Source organism: Tiliqua scincoides, chromosome 3 (genome assembly GCF_035046505.1).
Source record: "Tiliqua scincoides isolate rTilSci1 chromosome 3, rTilSci1.hap2, whole genome shotgun sequence".
NCBI lineage: Eukaryota > Metazoa > Chordata > Lepidosauria > Squamata > Scincidae > Tiliqua > Tiliqua scincoides.
In genome coordinates, this window is record NC_089823.1 from 146978913 (window position 1) to 146985382 (window position 6470).

The following is a 6470-nucleotide window of genomic DNA, read 5'->3' on the forward strand; positions in this document are numbered from 1 at the left end:
TTTTCTCAGATGTTCTACATTTTAGGCTGCCTTGTCCTCTTTTGCACCCTATGACATCTGGTCACCCTGACTATATTACTTATTACATTTAAAACGACATTACATAGAATTAATGAATTACAAGAAGGCACTGTGCTGCCTGCCCACAGGGAAAAGGAGGACATTGAAGTTCTTTCCCAGGACTCGAGGCTAAAAAGAGAGGACATACTGGGAAAAGAGGATGTCTGGTCACCCTGCCCTCAGCACCAGGCAGCACTGCTTGCAGGACCCAGAAAAGGGTCCAACTGGCGGGCTACCCACCAGCATCTCCATGGCCCCTGGAGCCCTCCCCTCACTAGATCTGCACCAAAGGGGCCTGCACGGCCTTCCCTGTGCCTTTAAAACCGCTCTGCCCCATGTTGCATATGCACAACAGGGATCAAATGTGTACACCTGTGGGATGGGCAGAAATGGGTTAATAATAACACTGGGCAGGGTGAGGTCCAGAAATCAGCAGGTGACACTTTTTGTAGCACGGGAAGGAGCACTACATGTGGCTCACTGAGGCAGAGTGAAATGCTGGTAAAAGGGAACAAGCCTGATGCAGTCGCAATGCAGCCCCTTGGTAAGGGAACAAACATTACCTTGAGGCGGCCTCCATGACTACATGCCCACCTCAAGATGCAGTGCACAGCTGCATTAGCACTAGAAATTTGGATAGGACTGGACCCAAGTTAGCAGTCCTCCTGCTCTGGCACACCCCAGAGCAACATCCCGTGCTCCTTCTGCGTGACGTAACTCCTTGCTGGGCTCAGTTTGGTTACTTGACCACACTCCAAGCTCAAATCTGACCGGAAACACTGCTTTCTGTTCCAGAAACCCTTTCCTCACACTGCCCAACAAGTATAGATTTGGCACTCAGCCAGCAGGGATGTGCACTCTGCACCTGGGACTTTCTTCTCTTTCAAGGCTGAGGCATGGCACAGAGGCCTGGCCGAGACTTGCTGAACATTAAGCATGGATCACGTTTGCCTGGAAGTACATGCCCACACAGACAAAATGGGGGTAATAGAGAAGTCTAGTAGTTGATGGGGTTGTTGTAAGAATGGGATATTCAGTTAAGATATGAAGTGCTTTGCATGGTCAAAACATACTATCATCATCATCATCATCAGTATTTATGTTCTGCTTTAAAAGCCGCCCTTTTCACAACAAAACAGTGCGCAAAGCAGTTTACAGGCAAAACCTAATAATTAAAGGGCTCCTTGTCACAAAAGGGCTCACAATCTAAAATGATGCAAAAACACACTAGCAAGCAGCCACTAGATAAGACACCGTGCTGGGGTGAAAAGGCACAGTTCCTCACCTCCTGCTAAATGTAAGAGGACCACCACTTGAAAAGATATAACACAATGTGTGTGGATGGCAGACTTATACCACTGGGGGGGGGGGGAAGTAGGAGAGAAGCAGAGGGCTGAGCATTTCCTTTCAAGTAAATGGCTTACTCACTGATGAGTAAGGCCCAATCCTATCCAACTTTTCAGCACCAGTGCAACTACAATGCAGCCCTGAGATAAGGGGCCAAATGTTCCCCTATCTTGAAGAGGCTTCTGTGACTGCCTCCCCACCACAGGATGCAGTGCATACCCTACTGGCATGGCTGCACCGGCACTGGAAAATTGGATAGGATTGGGCCGTAAGCCATTTACTTGGAAGGAAACCACACAGAACTCAGTGGAACGTACATCCCAATAAACATGCACAGTATGATCAGGCTGCATATTGTTCACTGATTCTTCTTACTCCTCAGTCCCCAGCCATTTTCTGCTCTCCTGTGTCTTTCAGTGACAGGGGCCTTCCTTCCATGCACACGCTGATGCAAGATACAGCACCACTTAAGGAGGCTTTTTTTGTTTTACTGTGCAAAGCACTTCACATACTTTGGGTGCATCATCCTTAAAACACCCCCATAAATTAATGTGAGGGAGACCAAGAGAATTATTAAATAAAAAACATAAAGAAACAAACAGGATTGCCTCCCCTTGCCATCTACATGGCCTAAGAGGGAGCTAGCCTAACCTCCCACAGTGAGGATGTTTCATAATTGGCCTGAATTTCAAACAGGTTCAGTTCATGGAAGAACACCTCTAAGGGAGATCTTAGTCCAGGCAAGTTGATAAGGGAAACAGCAGTCCTTAAGGTAAGCTGGTACAACATTATGGGCAAAGGGCTTAAGGTACATGAAGACCAGTACCTTAAACAGAATCCAGAAATGTTTTGGTAACCAATGTAGTTAGGCCAAAATAGGTGTTGCATGCTCCAGCCAGCCATCAGCAGTCTGTTGGTAGCAGTCTGCACTAATTGAAGTTTCTGGACCATATTTAAGGATAGCCCAAAGCAGAGAGCATTACCAGTCTAGAGGCATTCAGTGCACAGATAATTGGGGCCAGGTCTGTTTTCTGCAAATGGAGTTACAGTAAGCATAGGAGCTTAAGGCGCTTCTGATCACAACAGACACCTGGGCTGAACTCCTTAGTATTTGTCCGTTGTCTTGCACAAGATTTTCACATGTCCTCAGACTGTTTCATATTTTATAGTATGTTTCCTTCATGTTCAAGGCAGCGCGTTGTATACATTAACAACCCCGATACAGAGGACACCAAAACCACTTCCACCTGGCAGGGAGCCCAGAAGCTTTGCTATGTGAAGCACCACAAACATCAGTCTAACTGCACAAAGAATCTCCAGCCTAATACCTGCCTTTCCTCTCCAGCACTGCCATGCAGTAGGTTTTCTGCTGGTTTCTATAGAGGTGAAGTTGCATTTCCTCCAGCAACTCAAATTAAAATGGAGACACACTCATGCTAATCTCACAGTTAATCAGGTGGTTGATCTTGTAGAACAGTGGCAATTCTTCAAACATGTTCAGCAACATGTATTATCTGGATAAGTGGCAACTGAGAGTGGCAAAAGAAAAGCTCAAAACAGTTCAAAACAAACCTTGCAAACAAATATGCGAAAGGACTGGCTCTGCAGAACATGGTATCTTAGTGATCATATGTACATAAAGTTATGTGCATATGCACTAGAACAGTGTTGACATATTCATGTCAATATTTTATTTTTTAATATATTAGACTTTATGCTACCATGGTATGTGACTGCATCTGGGGAAATGTTACTGATATGTACTTTTAACAGGCTACTATGTACATGCTTTTAACAGTGATAGTCAAGGGGGCTTACCCCTGGGTAAGTGTGGTTAGATTGCAGACTCGGATTATCAAAAATTTTCCTGCTTGATGATGGCACTTGCAACCATAACATCACTTCCAGATTAATGATATCACTTCTGGTGGGTCCCAACAGATGGTCATTCTAAAAAGTGGGTCCCTGTGCTAAAATGTTTGAGAACCACTGCACTAGAATAATTCCCACTCAGATATGCAGTTCTCAACAACCTTCCTGTCCACAGAGAACACGTGGACAGTTGGTGAATGAACCTAGGATGAACCACTTGCAGGACAACCTTCTTTAAACCTTCATATGAATACATTTTCTGATCTTCATTGTCAGTACAATACTGTATTACGTGGTTGCTGAGAGAGCAGCAAGCAACTGTCTGTGTGAAAATATAAAGTACAAACCTAATTGTTTTCCTATTAAGTGCATGTACAAACTTTTGTCTGTAATTTGACTCTTTCCACTGTCTGCTGGAAGAGCAGACAATTTCCACAGCTGTTGTTCACTGAAGAAGCCCTCTGCTCTTGCTCCGCCCCTGCAATAGGGTATTCTTTTGGTTTCTTTTTCACTCCCCCTAGGCCCAACAACACCCTTCAACTTGCAGGAAATTGTTTTTTTAATTGCACACAAATTGCCTACTGTTAATTAAAAGCGTTTTTATTGCCAAGAGCGTTTTTATTGCAAAGAGTTCTCATTCACAGGACTGCACGTTGAGGAACAGTCTTACTGCTACTAACTAACAGGAGTTGTGTAGAATGGCAGACGTACAGGAGTTGGTCCAATGAAGTGAGAAGACAGATTGGCAAGACCAGACTGTGATCCAAGAATAACTTACTACAGGTCATGGCAGAAAGGTAGAGAGTGATAGAACACTACTGGTTGTCACCTACAGTGCCCAGTTAAAACCACTCCAAATGCACCAATGAGCTGCAGCTCATACTGGATTATGACACTGTGGTCCCAATCCTATCCTACTTTCCAGTGCTGATGGAGCAACAAGGTGAGGGAACAAGTGTACACCTACCTCAAGGAGACCCCCATGTCCCCCTCACCTGCCCCCCCAAAGGATGCTGTGCATGGCTCATTGGCAAAGCTGCATTGGTGCTGGAAAATTGGATAGGATTGGGCCTCCAGTGGTAGGTGTTTAAGATATGTCTTTGAAATCTTACAAGTGATCCAAGGACACACACCAAGCTGGGCTCATAACTTGACATTCTTCTGAGTTACACACACAGTATGTAAACCTAAATAGGTACAAAAATAGCTGGTTATGTTGAATCTAAGTGAAACCTAACTAAAGGTTTACTTACAGCACAATCCCAGCCATGTCTACTCAGAAGTTCCACTGTGTTCAATGGGGCTTACTTCCCAGAACACGTGTACACAATTGCAGCCTTCCGCAAATTTATACAACAGGTCTGTCCTTGCTTATAGACAATCTCCTGGCCTGAAACAGTTGACTAACAACAGACCAAATCACAGAGGTTCTAAGAAAGGAACAAGACCCTGAAATAAATGCAGGTACCAACTATACCATCAGGGGCTCTTTCATTCGTTCATCTTCGAGTGCAGGGGTGTCCAAACTTTTTGGTAGGAGGGCCACATCATCTGTCTGACACTGTGTCAGGGGCAAGGGAAAAAAAGAATTAATTTACATATAAAATTTGAATAAATTTACATAAATGAATATATTAGAGATGGAACTTATATGCATGAATGAAGGTCTTGCAATAGTTTAAGGCCTATAAAAGGCTTTGCATAAAACAAGGCTAGCCTTTCCTTCACTGCTGCTGCTGCTGCATCATAGACATGAAACAGCAAGCAGTGGAGGGAGCCCTTGTCCCACAGCTCATGCGAGAGGTCGAACAGTCAGCCTCACACTAAAAGCAGTTGTGTTGGGCCAGCATGGGCTCCAACAAGTCTCCAGCAGACCAGAGGCTCATTAGAGACTGGGGGCTCCCTGTGGGCCAGATTGGGAGTTCCCAAGGGCTACAAGTGGCCCCCGGGCCAGGGTTTGGGCACCCCTAGTGTGATATTTGCTGTCACTTGCCAACAGTGCTGTTTTGCTGTCTACGTAAGACAAACAGATCAACTTCTATTCAAAAGAATAAATGGACACAAATCTGACATAAAGCATGGCAACGTCCAGAAACTAGAGTGAGAACATTTCAGTCTTCCAGGACACTCTGTTAATGACCTGAAAATAACTGTTATGCAAGGGAATTGCAATGGAAGACTCCAGCAAGAAACTGCTAAACTAGAATTTATCGAGAAATATTTATGTGATCTGGCTTGACGAAAGATGAAAAGTTCTTTTCTAACTCAGAGCGCAATCCTAACATTGTGCTCCATTGGTGCAGTGGCTGCTGTGCCAGCCGAGAATGTTGAACATGTGTCATAAAACACCTTTAAGACAAATGCCTTTGTTTATCATTCTGTTGTATCTGTCACTATACTTTATATAACAATAGTCACTTCTTCCATCCCAAAGCCCAGCGGTTACCAAATTTACTATGATCACAGTGCTCTTATTTCATGGCACCCTCTTCTTTCAGGCAATCCCAGGCACCGCCATCTTGGATCTTGCTAGATCTCACGTGATCCAAGATGGCCATGCCCGGGACAGCCAGGAAGAAAAGGATGCCAAGGGACATCCCGCAGTACCCATGTGAGTTCACCACAGTGCCCTTGGGTGCTGCGACAGACAGTTTGGGAATCACTGCCATAACCCTTTGATCCCTACCTTTTACACAATTTTTTCCTCTCTTGCTCTCTCTATACGCACATGTTTACATATGCTTGCTCACTGAGGATTTCACTTCATGTTTCTAATGAAATGGACTGTAATCCAGAAAGATGCTAAAATAAATTGGTTAGCCTTGTCTAAGATCAATTGTAACTATACTTTAAGAAGGGTACACCAGGATGTAGTAACACAATAAACAGGGTAATATATATTCCCCCCCCCTTGGAACACCAAAATTATAGAATAAGATGCTATAATCATGATAATGAGAAATTATGACCTATTTCCCAAGTTAATAATTAAAACAGAAACAATGGACTAGATGTGAATTATTACATGTACTCATTTTGCACCACTGACCCACAGAATGGCTTGACTATCCATAATTTGGCAGGTCAAAAGGTGGCTAACCTAGCATATACCTCTCAGCTAATCTTTACTTCTTCAGTTCTGCTTGGCAGGCTAATTATTATCAGTAAACGGCTGAAGTCTCACAAACATA